Source organism: Pelodiscus sinensis, chromosome 6 (assembly GCF_052426305.1).
Source record: "Pelodiscus sinensis isolate ZL-2025 chromosome 6, ASM5242630v1, whole genome shotgun sequence".
NCBI classification, from domain to species: Eukaryota; Metazoa; Chordata; order Testudines; family Trionychidae; genus Pelodiscus; species Pelodiscus sinensis.
In genome coordinates this window covers 112884550-112902725 of record NC_143057.1, presented here as the reverse complement: position 1 = coordinate 112902725, position 18176 = coordinate 112884550, and the positions used below count along the sequence as shown (strand labels likewise).

General features: G+C 46.6%; 1 protein-coding gene across 4 annotated transcripts in view; it reads right to left on the bottom strand.

Annotated features, from left to right (window-relative positions):
- Nucleotides 1-966, bottom strand: part of TCF4 (transcription factor 4) — a 336615-nt gene extending 335649 nt beyond the window's left edge. Inside the window, exon 1 of one of the 4 annotated variants that reach the window (XM_014570220.4) lies at nucleotides 244-966. The gene's annotated coding sequence lies outside the window, so the exon portion shown is untranslated. The remainder of the gene's footprint in view (nucleotides 1-243) is intronic. The other 3 variants (XM_075932639.2, XM_014570224.4, XM_075932635.2) reach the window with 3 other exon arrangements.
- Nucleotides 967-18176: the final 17210 nt, after the last annotated feature.

Below are 18176 nucleotides of genomic sequence, written 5' to 3'. Positions count from 1 at the left end.
CTTCTCCAAAACCTCAACAGACTTCATTTTCCATCAGGAAACAAAGCAATAAGTTCATTCGACTGATCCTTTGAACAATATAAGTTCATTCATCTAACTACACTTGTGCTATTACAGCCTATTTTCAGTTTGCATTTACACGTTGCACCGGTTGTAAGCTTTTTTACAATAACACAATGGGATCAACATTTTTTTAAAAAAGAAATCACACAAGTTACTCTAACAGCAAATTGTAAACTTTACCTTAATGGCCCCAAATATGTTCACAACAGTCCAAGGAAATATATATCTAGTTTTAAAGAGAGAAATCTTCTTCAAAAGTGCTTTATTAGCTCACATGTGTTTGACCCCCAAAAACAAAACAAGTACTTTAACTGTTTCTCAGTCCTGGTCCAGGATTATTCACAGATTTAAAAGAACTTCTACACCTGGCTTTTTTTTTTTAATTATTATTAACCACCACAAAACAATTGTCACAAAATCTCCCCACCCAAGCAGAACAAAAATAAAAGCCAGCCAAAAAAAATCCAACAACTTTTCCCTCTTTGTTTTTACAAGCACATGGTTATTAACAAATTATTAAAAAGCTTGGTGGTGGTGAGATGTGTTCCCTCTGTTCTTCCTCGTTAAAAAAAAAAGTCTTAAACTTGTTCCAAGTTTACAGATCTCTCCTCCTCCTCATCGACTCCCCCATGGAGACATTGGTAATAATATGTTTCCCTGAAAGATACATTGTAATCCATTCACATCCGGGCAATACAGCAGGGTTTATAAAGAGAAAGAGCCGCTTGCTACTGCCGCCGCCGCTGCACGTTGCTGCTTGCTGCCGCCGCGTCGTCTATTACGGACAATGACGAGAGGGAGAGAAGGAGGAGGGAGAGGGGAAGGAATGGATAGAGTCAGTGATAAACAGACAGGCTAGAGAGTCGACCAAGATGGAGTCAGCTCAGTCTAGGTGGGAGGAGGAGGAGGAAGGGGAAAGTGGAGGATGGTTTCTGTTCAGGATAAATGAAACCTCCCATTCACCCCCAGCCAAGCCAATGCAATGAAGCAGGAGGCTAGTGGGGACTTGGGTTTGAAAATCAAGCTCCCTATGAAGGAAACAAATAGGAACTGAGGAGCCCTGATGGTTTCCAAAGTGATGGGCACCAGCTAGTGGTGGTGAACATTTAGGAGGAGCTGGAATGATTGACCAGGCTAGAACTGGGCTGCAAGTTTTACTGCCTGCTCTAGTATAAATAGGTGCACCTGAGTGTAATTTTTCAGTGTAAGATGGTCAGAGATAAGTGTTTGTGAGATGTTTGTGTGTTTCCAAAGTGTGCTCAGGGGCTGTGTTGTGAGGATGCAATGTTGCTGTCTTACTGTGCATCGAAGTTTTGATGCAGCTGAAAAATGAGGTGACATTTAGTTAGCCTCTATTATATTATTATTATTATTATTTGTTTAGTGCCAACAATTCTCCGCACTGTACATGGCACAAAAGTAAGAAAGTTCCTGTTCCAAAGAGCTTGCAGTTTAAAAGGCAGACATTAAAAAAGACAATGCACATGGGGAACTCAAAGAAAAGTCTATTATTATTTATTATTTAAACTAATTATATGTTAGCAGGGTTTAGCCTGAGGACAGAATAATTCGTGGTGAGCCCTAGTTTGGATGGCATTCATTCTCTGTAGAAAAAAAAAGAGTATGGAAAAAGAAACAGAATGATGTGTCAAACCCTGTCCATCTGGGAGGTGGCTTTTGCTAACCTGTCTTGAGGTCATATGTGGCTTCCTTTCAACAGATAAAGAGGAGCCACAACATCACCATTTGCTAAAGGCCTCAGGGCTTTGAGGCGTTCCCTCTATAATATAATCTGTCAGGAAATAATGGGTGCCCTAATCTCTAGTTTTACTTTTTCTTAAGGCTTCAGTGGCATAATCTCTGCCTTTTTCATTTAGGTTTTGCAATGCAGTATGTTATGTTATGTTATGTTAAGTTTTATGTTATGTAAGAAAACTAAACACATTAACATCTCCCCCCCCCCCCCCCCCCATGGTTATATTGACCACATCACATCAGTATTTCAGGAGAGAAGATAATGTAATTATCAGAGATGTAACAGATACCCAGTAAGTGCCACAGCTGTATAGATATAATCTATTTTGTTTTATTAATTTAAATATTTTAAAATATCTGCAATAACCACATCATCATATTAAAAGGGTGTAATAAATATGGTACATGTGGGAAAAGTTGAACAAATCAAACTATACAGTAACAGTAACAGTAAAATATAAATAAAATATAAATATAATGTACACAAGGGCTGCACATACTCAGTGACAAATTGAAGATAATTCTTGCAGCAACACTTCTGCATTTCTGGGGTATATTGCTTGGTACACTGGGAACTATAACAATTTTCAAGTTTACAAATAAATATTTTTAAATGTGAACAGGACACATTTTAGCCTTTGTGATATTTATTAGATATTGATATATTCAATATATTTTTATATTGTCTCCACTTTTTCAGCATTCAATCTGCCACAGAATTTTGTATGAGTAATTTATAACTACAGAGGCTGTCAGGGTGCAAGTAGGAGCTATTGACACCTCTGCAGATATGGGAAATGATCTGGAATTGTGCAGTATAAATATTAATTGGATGCTTTTGTTATTATGATAAGCAGCGAAACAGTTAACAGTGTTAGCGGCGAAGAGTCCTGTGGCACCTTATAGACTAGTCAAAGTATTGGAGCATAAGCTTTCGTTGGCAAAGACCCACTTTGTCAGATGCATATCAGAAAGGTAGTTGTGTTAATCTGAATCTGCAAAAGCGGCGAGGAGTCCTGTGGCATCTTATAAACTAACCAAAGTATTGGAGCATAAGCTTTCGTGGGCAAAGACCCACTTCGTCAGATGCATGTCAGATGACATGACATGCATCTGACGAAGTGGGTCTTTACCCATGAAAGCTTATGCTCCAATACTTTGGTTAGTTTATAAGGTGCCACGGGACTCCTCGCCGCTTTTGCAGATTCAGATTAACACGGCTACCTCTCTGATACAGTTAACAGTGTTGACATAATTTGTCACCTGTAGGTTCATGAATCAAGAACCCACTGAGATATGAGGCAGGTCACACCTCTAAGTTATTGTTCCATGCTTTCTGCAGACTCAGTGCATTGGTTTGTATTCAGCTTGAGCTTTTAAAAGTTCTATCTACAGCCATAAGAGCTGGAATACAATACAACAGATACTACTCACTATTCACAGGCAGGAGGGGGAGTTAAGAGAAGCAGAACAGCTCCTTTGCAGGCAGACCAGGGAACAGAACAGACCTTCAGCCTGCAGTATAAGGAACAGGTTCCACAACAGTTTTCTGAAGGTCCCTTCCTGCGGGAAGGGTGGTCATGGTCCGGATCCTGATACACTCTGAGAGGGGAGTCATTCCTTGCTTTCTCTTATTAACTCATTGTATTTGTGTTAACTCCCTTTACTTTTTGTTTATGGACTATCCTGGAACCATAGAAGAGACTTGGAAATGGTCAGGCTCGGGAGCCACGTCACAGAAAGAGACAGGCCACCCCAGAGGTGGAGCGCTCAGTGGCTGCAGACTCCAGTGGAGAAAAAACAGTCCTGTCACACATGCCAGCTATAAGGAGGTGCCAACAGAGAGTCAACCCCTCAACAACTGTTGGAGAATGCAAGTATCCTTCCCATCCCTAGAGAAGGGGGAGAAGTGACTGACCCAGTCACTCAAACACTCTCCACTTAGCAATGTGAATTGGCCAGGGAGACACCATGGACCTAGACTGTCTCCTTAAATTGATGACAAAGATCCAGCAACAGCAGCCGTAATAGCAAGACCTAGTCCAGGACTTAGGGGCACTACAGCAGAAAGAGCAGCAAAGACTGGTCCAATAGGTAGTGGCCTTGATGTAGCCTCAGCATCCCCCAAGGGCTATCCCTCCAGAGGCTGGCGGTCCTGGGCCTGGTAGTCCAGCCCATGCCAGTGAAATTCACAATGATGAGACCTGAGGACAACCTGGAGACCTTCCTGATAATGTTTGAATAAGAGGTAATAGTGGCCACCCTGTTGTCATCTAGCCTGATGGGACCAGTGCATATCACAATTTGGGGGCTGGATTTAACAACTGCCAAAAACTATGGGCAGGTAAAAGTGGCCTTGCATGACTACCTCAGCACTGAGGAGACTTTCTGACAGGGCTTCTGTGGAGGAGAAGTGTCCCAGGGGAACCTGGCCTCACATGGCAACCCAGAAATTAAAAGATCTACGCTGGAGGTACTTAAAGCTGAAGACTTGGACTGGAGTTGAGATGGTAGAGCTCATCATGGTGGAGCAATTAACTCACATATTTCCAGCTGGGGACAGAGATTAGTGCTCAAACACAAGCCAGAGTCCCTGCCAGTGTGGTCTGGCTGATGGACATGGCTCTGACTGACTTACACGAGCAACAGCCCGAGGCCCAAGGTGTCCCCAATTCAGGGGAGCTGGTGATCAGACATCATGATCTTGGAAGCACAAGCCTTTAAGGATTATAGCAAGGCTCCATGCTCTAGACTGGCCCTTGCTGGAAACTCCTGCCTCTCAGGCCTCAGTAAAAGGCTCCTAGGCCCCTTTGGGATTCTCTGCTGGAATGCTGCTCGGCAGGAACTTAAGAATGTCCATACAGGGTCAGTGGTCCATCTAGCCCAGTTTCCTGTCTTCTGACAGTAGCCAATGCCAAGTGATTCAGAGGGAATGAACAGAACAGGTAGTCATCAAGCAATCCATCCCCAGTTGCTCATTCACAGCTTGTCACAAACATACTTTGCCACACTACCACCTGGATAAAGAGGCCTCGGCCACATGGTTTGGCCTCTATCAATTTCAGACTATTCGCTTTGGCCTCCACCATGCCTCAGCAACATTCCAATGACTCCCGGATAAAATTCTTCCACAACATGGCTCATATGCAGCAGCCTACTTAGATGATGTGGTCATCTACAGCTGAAATCAGAAGGTACATCTCTCTCAAAACTCCCAATACTGACTGCAAGCTCAGCAAAATGCATGATTGGGAAAGAAGAAATCAGCTACCTGTGATATACTTTGGATACAGGACTACCACCTGGTGTCCCCTTATCTGAAATGAGGGTTTGTGGTAGGCATTGTAAATAAATTTGACATAAAAAGAACTCTTGTAAGGTGCTTTGTGAAATTATTAATGCAGAAAGGTAACATGAATAATAATAATAGTCTATAACCATCACCACTGCATAGCCATGCAGTGCATCCGAGGCCAGTAATATCCTTTGCAGTTCTCTGCCTGGGTTTGTCTATGGTTACCAGTTTCAAAGGAGCACAAGGACCATTGTGCAGGTTGAGTGTGTTGTCACATGATGCTTAATATCTTGAGTGCAGCCTTAGTCACCAAGCATAATTACCCAGAAGATCCTTCATCTTCATAGCTCCCAAATGTCCTTTATGTGCCACCTCCAGGACTGTCACAATGCTGCTGGACTGATCACCTGGGCTCCTGAACATGTTGAGTAGCACATGGCTTCACTGAATTTTGTATAATGCAAAGTTCTGATAATGACTCCGTCCATCCAATCCACTCGCACAGCACATATCTTGCACAGTTCAGCATCTCAGAGTAGCGTCAGTGGTCTGTCCAAAATCAGTTGGCTTCTCTTTCAGTAAGAAAAAAAAGCTGGATAAGAGGGCATCAACCCAGAAAATTTTTTTGAAAAAGCATCAGTAAGTAAAATACATCTTCCTTTGATATATATCAAATTAAAGAGATACTGATGCACTAAATAATCCACCCTTGAAGCCTCATCCTTAGCAGGTCAGTAGTTTTTAATAGAGGCCCAAAATAGGCAAATGATCAGTTTCTAATGTAAAATGTCTTCCCACTAAGACACTGAAACATACAATGGCAAAAACCATAAAGAATTCTAGCTCAGTCTGGGAAGACTTTGTTTCCATTGGGGTGAAAGTGGGGGAGGCAAATATAACCAGTTGTATCTCCTGGAGCAGAACTGCACCCATGCACTGATTCCATACATTGGTTCGAATCAATATGACCTTTCTTGGATCAAAATAAGGATAGGACTGCACTGACAAAGGGATTGACGCTGATTTTTAAAACCCTACTTTGCCTCTTTAGTACAAACAAACTGATCCGGACCCTGAATTAAATCCTACAGCACTTGGCAGGGATACTAAAATGGGGCCACGTACAGCCACCTGTGTATTAGGGATGTTAAATATCTGTTAGTCGATTAACTTAATGAACTCTCATTGGTTAGTTGACTATTTTGTAGTCCCCGGGAGTAGGGCCAGAAGCAATCCTCCGGCCCCAATCCTGAGGAGCCCCCTGCCACTCCATGCTGCTGCCTCTGTATCAAGGCAAGAGCTGGTCCACAAGGGGAGCCAGTTTAAAAACCAGCTCCCCTCATGGCCCAGCTGCCTGTCAGAGGCAGCAACATAGGATTGTAGCAGGCTTTGTCCAGGGGAGGGGATAAGCTCCTGGCCCAAGCCAGAACTGAACTGGCTGCCTGCCCATCTGGCTCCTAATACACTTTAAATGCAGAGGCACAGTGGGGGTAGTAGGTCCCAGACCTGGCACAAGCCAGGACTGAGCTAGCCTGCTAAAAAATGTACTGGCCGGGGGGGGAGGGGGTGTAAGATGTGTGTAGTCTATAGCATTAACCTATAAACTTTTGCTTATCGGTTAATCAACTACACTTTACATCCCTACTATGTATTGAACTAGGTGAAGGAATGAAGATAAACTGCTTCAATCAGTGCGTAATGGTAGCGAAGCAACAGCTTGCAGCTGTTCAGATGTTGCTGTCACACCATCAACTGACAGCGAATGCACTAGAAATGTTACAGCATTTTTTGCAAAACTGCATTTGGCTGCATTCAACTGTGTCTCAGTTTGTTGGAGTTGGATTAGCACCTGGTCCAGAATACAATTATGCTCAGGAAGGGTCTTAAGCAAAGATGAGAATGTCATCCAAATAGCAACATGAGCCATGGATATTATCAAGCAGCTGAGAGACCACTCTCTGAAATATCTCAGGAGCAGAAACTAAACTAAAAGGGAGTTGCTCCCAGATGGCACACTGAAAGTCAATAATAACTGCACATTTTCAGCCATGGGTATCTGCCAATACCAACATTAGTAATCCAACTCAGAGAAAATCCAGAATCTATTTACCTGACATCCCTTTGAAGTTTTGCAGTTGAAACCGCCCTTATTTCACATACGTATTAAGCACCCTAACATCGGTACACTGTCATATGTTCCCATTCTTCCTGCACATGGTCACCATGGGTGAGCATGACAGAGTGCAGTCACAGAAGACCCCGGGGCCAAAGTGATGACAAGGCCAATGACACTCGCCTTCTTGCTCTCTGGGGGTCCTCACCACCCTGTGCTGCTGGGCCAGCACCCTGGTCCCTCCCCCCCGCCAATCAAGGCTCAAAGCTGAGATCAGTGTCCCCCCGAGAAGCAGTACAGACACTAAACCTCTTCAGTTCCAAGGAGAATTCAGCTTAGGGCTCAGCTTCCAGGATACCACTCCTCAAATGGGATTTATATAAGTAAGTTCACTTTAACAATGAAAGGGGGAATGTATACACTGATTGCACCCCCAGGGAACAATGATTTACACCAGGCTTGATAGAAAATAAAAGTGATTTTATTAAGTACAAGCAGTAGGATTTAAGTGGTAATAAGTGAGACCTGTCAGAGCGAAGTAGATTATAAATTTTAAATAACAGAAAACGCTTAGCTAATTCTAATACTAAAACCTCAGTATAAACTCATTCCGAACTCACACTAAAACCACTTCTTTTCCAGCTAAACCTTCCAAACAAGGGCTGTTCCTCACCCAGGGGTCTTTGGTTCCTTCCCTGGAGTGTGTCCAGCCAGCCAAAAGACAAAGAAGCTCCTAAATTTCCCATTGTTTTAAAGATTCCCACTTCTGCATAGGAAGCTACCTGTTCAGTCCCTACCAGTTAGGTAAGTCATGTGACTTCCTAAAACCAACCACTGCTAAGACTTAAGGACAAAAGGCTATTTGCATATGATTGCCCAGATACTGAGGCATCCCAGCCTTTGAAACACCCTTCATTTACACATTTAAAAACCATAAATCATTCCATACTTCATATGTCTAATTTTACACACAAGAATGATACACACACCAAAATAAGATAAACAGATTCAGCAGATTAAGACATTAAGATTGATAGGTTACATGAGACAATTTGTCCAAAGCATCTTTGAGTTATGCATATTTGTGTTCATAAGTCCATTTCATAAAGCATGAGGGAGACTGTCACAGTGAATGTCAATCCAATGGCCCTTTGCCCTCCCAGATGATACCATTATCTTTTTTCATGGCAGTTCTGCTCAGATCTGGACCACAAGTGCAGCAGGTTTGCAATATGCAAGCAGTGCAAAAGGCTTGGTGTTGAACCCAACTGCAGAGAGTACACATATCCTGTGGCTTGAACACCATCACTGTTAAAAAAAAATCATGGCGTCTCTGAATGATATATTTGGTACCTCTTTCTAGTCTACATTCCAGGTATCCTGTGCAAGTTCTTCCATAATATTAAACTGTATACACAGGTTGTAGTACAAAATTGAAACAGCATGTGCAGCAGCTCCTTTAACAATATAAAATTTTGCCATCAAGAATAGAGCACTGAATAGAAAGCTTCACTCACGGTCTGCAAAGCAGACATTCCAACTGCATTCAGACAAATGTCCAAATTACAAATTAGCTCAAAGGGAAGAATGTTAATTTGAGCACCCATAACCACTGTGCACTTCAGTGGTGCACCATTAATTTCTCAACATACAGAATACCAGCAGCAGCACCTTTGGTACAGGCAGAGGTGGTTTTATGTGACACTGAATTAACAGTAGGCATTTTGGGCCTCACATCAATGTGAATGAATACATCATGGCTCACCATCTTAAAGTATCCTTCCTTCCGATACCTGGCACATAGCAGTTCTAGCAGGCAGGAAGTGAAATTTACCCAAATAGCACCGTACTGTTTCTGCTCTAGACATACAGGTTGTCAACGTTCATTACTGGGGCTATGTCTACACCACTGGTTTTTTTTTGTGGGGGGTGGGGTGGATTTTTTGGATAAAGATATGCAAATCGCAATTTGCGTATCTTTTTCCAATTCTTTTTTCGGAAGAGGCTTTTCGGAAGAGGCTCTCTACACTGGGCCAAATGTTGGGGAAAAAAAAACCTTTTTTCAGAACATCCCTTCTTTCTTGTAAAATGAGGCTTACAGGGATGACAAAAAATGCATCTGCTTTTTCAAAAAAATTTCTGGAAAAGCAGATGCATTCTTTGGATGGGCAGAGTTTTTCTGGAGAAACTCTGCAGTCTAGACATAGCCCTGTGATGTGGGAGTAAGTAGCTGGGGCTGTGATGTGGGAGTAAGTAGCATTTCATGAGTAGGCAATGGAAGAGGAACAGGAGACTCATGGAAGGGACACAAAGGGGGGGAACTGGCTAAAGGAGGCATGTTCATGACACCCCACGTGATTCCTCCCCTCCCTGCCCCCAATTCAGGGACCTCATGCTCTCCCCATTCCCTTGCCATTCTGCGTATCCTGGTGGGGTGCACTGGAGACAGATTTCTGAACCACAGGATTCTCCAGAACCGCAGCAATGAAAGGAGCAGAACATGAGGCCACTGGGTGGCCACATGCCAGCAGCTCCACAGGTGTAGCTGTACCATTGATGCTCCTGGGGTCAGACAACAGAGTTGGAGGCAGCACTAGTACAGGCAGTCCCCGGGTTACGTACAAGATAGGGACTGTAGGTTTGTTCTTAAGTTGAATCTGTATGTAAGTCGGAACTGGCGTCCAGATTCAGCCGCTACTGAAACTGATCAGTTTCAACAGTGGCTGAATCTGGACGCCAGTTCTGACTTACATACAGATTCAACTTAAGAACCCCAGGCATCCCCAAGTCAGCTGCTGCTGAAACTGATCAGCGGCTGATTCCAGGAAGCCCGGGGCAGGGGCTTCCTGTAGTCAGCCACTGGTCAGTTTCAGCAGCGGCTGACTTGGGGACGCCTGGGGAAGAGCAGCTGGGGTGCTGCTGGGTTGGTCCAGTAGCGCCGCCACTGGACCAACCTAGCAGCACCCAAGCTGCTCTGCCCCAGGCATCCTGATTCAGCCACTGCTGAAACTGACCAGCAGTGGCTGAATCAGGACGCCTGGGGCAGAGCAGCTGGGGGGCTGCCGGGTTGGTCCCGTAGCGCCCAGAGCGGCGCTACGGGACCAACCGGCAGCACCCCAGCTGCTGTACCACAGGCGCCCGGAGCAAAGCCGCGGAGCCCGGGGGCAGCAGGACAGCCCAGACGCGCCGTGGCTGCCCTGCTGCCCTCGGGCTCCGCGGCTTTGCTCTGCTTTGCTCCCCGTTCTCCTGGTCTGCAGACCAGGGGGACAGGGAGCAAAGCGGCGGAACACACGGGCGGCGGGCAGCCCAGACGCGTCTGGGCTATCCGCTGCCCGCGTGCTCCGCCACTTTGCTCTGCTTTGCTCCCCCTGGTCTGCAGACCAGGGGGATGGGGAGCAAAGCAGAGCAAAGCCCCGGAGCACACGGGCAGCGGACAGCCCAGACGCGTCTGGGCTGCCCGCTGCCCGCGTGTTCCGCCGCTTTGCTTCCTCTCCCTGGTCTGCTGGAGACCAGGGAGAGGGCCCCGTTCGTAAGTGCGGATCCGACATAAGTCGGATCCGCGTAACTCGGGGACTGCCTGTACAACTCCACCAGAGCGGCCACTAGCACGAGGTGTTGGCTCGTGGGAGTGGCAGCCTCAAGTTCTGCTCCTTTTGAAGGCTCTTCTGGGAACCACAACAGAGAAAGCTGTTGAATGTGGGGCTTCTGGGTGGCTCCACACTGGCAGCTCCTGCAGTGCAGCTGTACTCTCCTTTGCTTTGTCCCCAGCTCTGTCCTTCAGTGGGGCTGTACAGTCCTCAGGAGATGCAGCTGGGGGTGACGTAGGCACTCGAGGCACTGCTAGCATTGCAAGCCCCACATTCTACTCCTTTTGCTGCTGTGGTTCCTTGCTGAATGTGCCTTCCAACCCCAGGTGCCTGGGGAGGGGCATAACTCTTCTTGCCCTTCCCATGGGTCACCTGGCTAAGACACAGAACCCATTTCCGCCTGAGCCCTCTTAAAATGCTTCACTTGTAACCACCGTGGCATGAAAAGTTGGCATCAATCAACGTTTATCATCTTTAGTTCTAGAATCTTCAGCGTATAGCTGCTCACCCAGACAATCATTGCCTATGCCAATCAGAAAAATATCACTGAGCACGATCATCATAATGTCCCCAAATTCACAGTGCTGGGCCAACTGCTGCAAATAACATGCAAATTCACATATGGTTTCATTGGGTTGCTAGCAAGCTTCAAAAAAACCTTTTCACTTTTGGAGAACAGAGTCTCCCTCCAAAATACTCTTTGGCTACGTCTACTCTGGCTTCTTGTGCAACAAGGCTTTTGCACTAGAGTTTTTGCACAAAAACTTCTTGTGCAAGAGCACATCCACATCTCAAAGCACATGGCAAAAATGATGTGCTTTTGCGCAAGAGAGTGTCCACACTGATGTTTTTCCTCTGGAACGTCTACACCTGCCTTCTTGTGCAATAGCTGTAGTGCTAAAAGCAAGTTATGCCTCAGAAAAGGAGGTTTACCTACAATGGAAAAAGCCCTCTGTTCTGCCGTTTAGTTTCCCAGGGTACGTCTACACTACAGCGCTAGTTCGAACTAACTTAGTTCGAATTAGTTAATTCGAACTAAGCTAGTTCGAACTAACACGTCTAGAACTAAAAACTAGTTCGAACTAGCGTTTTGCTAGTTCGAACTAGCAAGTCCACATTGAGTGGACTCTGAACAGGGCTTAAGGATGGCCGGAAGCAGTGCCGGCAGGGCATAAAAGGAGGACTTAGAGCATGGAGATGCTGTCTCAGGCTAGCCGAGGGCTGCGCTTAAAGGGTCCCGACCCCCACCCCGGACACACAGTTCTAAGGGGTGCCCCGCTTGCAAAGAAGTTCTGGCTTGGAGTGCCATGAGTGCCCACACTGGGCACATCACACCACTCGGCCATCAGCCCAGCTGCACTTGCCGCAGGCTGCCATCTGGGGAGAGGGAGTAATTGGGGGGCTGCAGGAGAGCTTCCACCCCCAGAAGCCCGCAGAGCCAGCCCAGTCCTCCCCATCGGGGGCTCGTACCCCATTCCTCCCTCACCTCCTTCCACTTACCCTTCCTTAGCCCCCCTTCTTATTGATGTACAAAATAAAGATAACGTTTCTTCCAACATTGACTCTGTCTTTATTGAAAAAAAACTGGGGGAGACTGGGAAAAGGAGGTGGGAGAGGGGAAGAGAAAGGCTGGGAGAGGGGAGGGCAACTAACATGATCAGGGGTTGGGAACAGGTCCCAGATGAAGAGAGGCTACAGAGACTGGGACTGTTCAGCTTAGAAAAGAGGAGACGGAGGGGGGACAGGATAAAAGCAGGGGTTGGGTGGAGAGGGTGCATTCAGAAAAGTTCTTCCTGAGTTCCCATAAAGAAGGACTAGAGGACACCAAAGGAAAGAAATGGGTAGCAGGCTTCAAACTAGTAAGAGAAAGTTGTTGTTCTTCACAAAGCAAATAGTTAACCTGTGGAACTCCTTGCTGCAGGAGGCTGTGAAGGCTACAACTAGAACAGAGTTTAAAGGGAAGTGAGATAAAGTGATGGAGGTTGGGTCCATGGAGTCCTATTAGCCAGAGGGTAGGAGTGGTGTCCCTGCCCAAAGTTTGTGGAAGGCTGGAGAGGGATGGCACGAGACAAATGGCTTGGTCATTGTCTTCGGTCCATCCCCTCCAGGGTCCCTAGGGTTGGCCGCTGTTGGCAGACAGGCTACTGGGCTAGATGGACCTTTGGTCTGACCCAGTACGGCCATTGTAAGCTCAGGGCTCAGTGTCGGGGGTCTCAGTGGACCCCCTTGATTTTCATGCACACCTGGTCCTGGGTGGCCAGGCTGGCAGCTCTCCTGCCCTATACGGCCACTTTCCTGTGCCTAGTGCGGAGATTGTGGACGAGGTCCACGATGTCTGCACTAGCCCAGGAAGGTGCCCGCCTCTTGCGGTCCAGGGCAAACTCCCGGGAGCCGCCAGCCTGGTCCCGGCAAGAGGGGGTGGGCTGGGGGGCATCGGGTGGGTGGCTCTGTGCCGTGCCAGGTGCAGGGTCTGCTAGCTGGGTGCTGGCAGGCTTGCACCTGGCACGGGCACCGTAGCCAGCCCGTGCCCCTTTAAGGGGTCCGGGGCCGGGAGGGGGGCATAGAGTTTCCCTGGTGTTGGCCAGAGTGGCCACCAGGGAAACCTGGGGAGGGCTAGCCTCCCACTAATTCGAACTAAAGGGCTACACAGCCCTTAGTTCGAACTAGCTAGTTCGAACTAGGCGTTAGTCCTCGTAAAATGAGGTTTACCTAGTTCGAACTAAGCGCTCCGCTAGTTCGATTCAAATTCGAACTAGCGGAGCGCTAGTGTAGCACCTATTAAAGTTAGTTCGAACTAACGTCCGTTAGTTTGAACTAACTTTGTAGTGTAGACATACCCCCACTTAGTTGCGCAAGAGCTCATTTGAGGAATGGACGCTCCCCAGGTTTTCGCTGTTTTGGCGCAAAAACCTTGTAGTGTAGACATAGCCATTGTGAGAGACTTGGGCATAGGCAGTCTGGCCTAGCTGTCACAGCTGGGCTGAGCTCTGCATGTTAGGAATGCACTGAACGGGAGTAAGAAGAATCAGAACTGCCAGATTCAGTAAGCAAGAGTTAGATCAGAGTCAGACCAGGACTAGAAGTCTGGAGTCACAACAGGCCAATTCTGTGTGGTTGCCCAGAGAACTTCCTGGGACATTGCCTAAAATTAAATAGGGCATTTGACCAATCAGGGGGCTGAATGGTATTGTCACTCTGGTTCTCTTGGATGGTTCTTTCTACAGTCTTCCCTGGCTGTGGCTTTGGATGATGTCCTGGTGGCACTGTGGAACCATCAGCCATCCCAGGCTCTGCAGACTTGAAATTTAGACCACAGACCTTTATGCTCCTTGAGAAGCTCCACCAAAGGAGAACTTCTGCTCCAGGAGTTTATCATGAATGTCAATGCCATTACAGTCTAAGCACTTCTGCAAGCAGGATTAACTAGCAGCTTTGGAGAGCTGCAGAATCTGCCTGTAGTTCACAAAACACTGAATAAAATGTTGCCAATCAACAGCCAAAGGATGTGTAGGCAGCGTAGGTTGCAGAATAGAAGCATTTTATGTTACACTCTGCTGCATCCCCAGAATATCAGTCCCCAACACAAGGAAATCAAACAAAACATGTAATAACCATGTTAAGCCAACTCCCTTTGGACCACACATAATGGTTCAAATGGCAGATATGTAGAAGCATTCCCCGAACAACTGCATACAGCCAACACTATGTACACACAAAAACAAGAACTTGAACACTGAGTCCAGGGAGCAGGAATGGGGAACAGGGAGCAATAAGCAGGAAAGCAATGCACACTTCCCATTGTAGAAGATGCTTTCAGCCTTTTTACTGAGAAATTCTAATGCTTCTCCAATTTAAAGCAACAGGCCTTTGAAATATGACAGGGGTTTTGGTTTATCTGAGTTATAAACTAATAAAAATAACTATTTCACTTCTTTTCCTTCCATTGCTTAGAAAAATATTGGCAGCGTCTCAAACAATAATGAAACATGAATATTCTAAATAGTCAGGCCCATGCTACTGTGAAAGCAGTAACGTCAGCAGTACACACTGTCGTGGGAACATAGGGAGCTGCTGGAGAAGTGTTAGTCAGGTTGGGAAGGGGGTGGGGAGAAAAGAGGACGGGGCTTACCCCCCCCAGCTATGCCTCCCAGATTCTGGCCTTAACGTTCCCCCCCTCCTTTTGGGACATTACATGAGGCAGTAGTTCTCCCAATTCCTACCAGGAGAAGAGGTTGGAAACAGAGCAGCAGTAGGCTTTCCACCGTAAGTCCCCTCATATCTGAAATATCCTAATCTAAAGGCAATCCATGGGTCAGGACCCTCCAGTTGAGCAGGGGAGAAAGAATTAGACTGGGACAAGCTATGTTAACTTCCCCTCCGAATTAAGCAATTCAGCTCCCCCTTTGGAATAATTATTTTCTCTTACTGCTATCTAGTCTTGAAGCTCAAGAAGTAACTCTCTTATCCATTTGCCTTTTGATACAGTCTTTAGTTATATGATCAAACTGGTTTTCTCACTATATCCCTCCACCCATTCAGTGAATAGGGACAGAATAAAGATTGCACTGGCAAGTGTAAACCTAGCATTTCCTCACTTTTAAGCACATGACTGTATTTACTATATAAATAAATGGCATTAAGAAAGTTGCTATATTAATATTGTCTTGAGAAGTCTCTTTTACCTCACAGGGATGTTGTATGGATTAATTAATGTTTGTACATCACTCTGAAGATGTAATGGACCATGTAAGTGCTAATGGGTAGATTAGTCATTGAGTCAAAATTCCCTTTTAAGTGTATGGGAGGTTTGAATGACTCATAAATGAGGACTTTCCCATGGTAAAACTCACAGGCTACGTCTACACTGCAGGCGTCTTGCGCAAGTAAATTTACAGTAAAGTGTCGGAACAGAGGGCTTCTTGGGCAAGAGTTATTCCTCTCCCCACAAGGAATAAGCCCTCGTGCAAGAGTGCTTATACTTTCACGGCAGTGTGGATGGGCAACAGAGGTTTCTTGCGTGAGAAACACCTATGGCTAAAATGGCCATCAGGGCTTTCTTGCACAAGAGAGCATCCACAGTGCCATGTATGCTCTTGCACAAAAGCACATCTCTTGTGCAAAAGCACGGGCAGTGTGGACGCACTCTTGCACAAGATCTTTTGCGCAAGAACTCTTGTGCAAGAAGCCTGCAATGTAGATGTAACCACGAAGTGAGATAGAAGGTCCAGAAACTACTTTGAGGCTCACCTCACTGAGTTTTCTTTATTGTATCCTTCAAGGGCAGGGCTTCTGGGGGACTATGGAGAATGCAGGGACTTAACCTTCTAAACTTGCAAGTCACAGATATTCTGTTCCGAAACCCACAAATACTTGAATATTCTGTTCAGAGGATCTGCCACTCTGTGCTGTTTTGTCCCCAACACAGACACACATTCACTAGAACAGTTGTGGGCAACCAGTTGCCCACAAGGGCTTCACCCACAGCCAGCGGACCCCCTGGCTGTTTCCCTACCCCATGCACTTCTCACACACTGGGGCACCAGAGCCCCACGGTGCAAATTTCCTGATTCAGACTCCACTCCTGTTCCTTCCCCTCCCTCCCAGAGCTGGAATATTGTGAATCAGCTGTCTGCAGCATTCCAGTTCTGGGAATGGGGGAGACGAGTGGGGACAGAGTGCAAATCAGGCAATTCATGGTGCCTGAAAGTACTGGGAGGGAGTGAGGAGCAGGTAAGTGAGTGACCTTCCTTCACCACACTGGTCCACGGGCTGTTGTGGCCCACTGAGGTGAAGGTCAACTCACCAGTATGGTTGCCCATCACTGCTCTAGAAGGAAGGTTTTCTCAGGAGGTGAGACTGAATAAGACCCAGTTACCCTGCAGTTATGCAACAGAAGTCACAAAGGGGACTCTAGTGTTTTTTAGTAACATTGGATGGAAATTTTAAAAAGTACTTTTCATTGACCTGACTATTCTCCCATTGAAGTCATTGGGAATTTTGCTACTGATAATGGAAGTGAGTTAGGCCAACTTTAAACACTTTTGACAATTGCACCCATCAAGTCCCAGGTGGATTTCTGCTCAGAAATGTACATAGGAACATTGGACATAGGATGAGAATAGATTTTGTAGATCCTTGAATCCAGTCCCCAGTATCATAGACAATTGCACCATATAATCATGTTTATAAACATATTGAGATCCATCCTAAAAATAGTTCAGTTTCTTGCCAACTACTCCTATTGCAAGTCTGTTCCACAACCTCAGTTCTCTGATGGCTGGAAGCCTTCTTCTAATGTTCAGCCTAAATTTGTTCAGAACCAGTTTATAACCACCTTAAAGAGATCCTACTGTGTCAGAGAGAGTGAGGCAGTTCCTGGTTTAACCATCCTCTGCCCCATTTGAGAAGCAAGGTATCCAACCTTGCTCTCGAACAGAATTGCTGATATTTGTAGCTTCTGGGATATTGCTAGGGTTGCCACCTTTCTAATTACACAAAACTAAACACTATTGCCCTCCTCCCTTCGCTGAGGCCCCAGCCCCTGCCACACCCCTCCCTCTATCCCCCCTCCTTCTGTTGCTCACTCTCCCCCGCGCTCGGTCTCTCTTTCATTTCCACTGGACTATGGCAATGGTTGGGGTGTGGGAGGGTGAGAGTATTGGCTGAGGAGTGGGTCTGAGGAATTTGAGTGGGAGTAGGGTCTGGATTGAGACAGGGGTTGGGGTGTTGGAAAGGATATGGGTTTGGGTTTGGGGGATGTGGTGCTCCTGGGGTGGGACCAGGATGATGAATTTGGGATCCAGGAGGAGGCTGAGTGGGGGCTGAGGGGTTTGGAATGTAAGAGGGAGCTCAGGCATGAAGCAGATTATTAGTGTGGGGGAGAAGGATATGGGCTCTGGTATGGGAGTAGAGGGTGCAAATGAGGGGTTCAGGTTGCAGGCAGGGGATCTGGACTGGGACAGGGGGGTTGGGTGCAGGAGGGAGGTGGACTCCATCTAGGGGTGTGGGCTCTGGGCTGGGGCTAGGATTGAGGGGTTTGGTGTGCAGGGGTGTTCCAAGCTGGTGGAGGTGGTTGGGGTTCAGGATGCAGCCTCCAGTAGAGAGTTTGGGTGCAGAAGGGGTTCAGGGTCAGGAAATAGGCTGCAGAAGAGAGTGAGGGGTGCAGCTCCCTGCAAGTTGGGACATGTCCCAGGCAGAGGTGTGGCCACGCTAATGGGAGCTGTGGAGTGGGCACTCAGGGCTGAGTGGGGACAGTGCATGAAGCCCCACAGCCATCCCTCTACTTAGGACCCAAGGGACATATTACTGTGTCCAGGGAACCATACAGAGCCAGGTAGGGAGCCTGCCATCCACTGTCAACTGG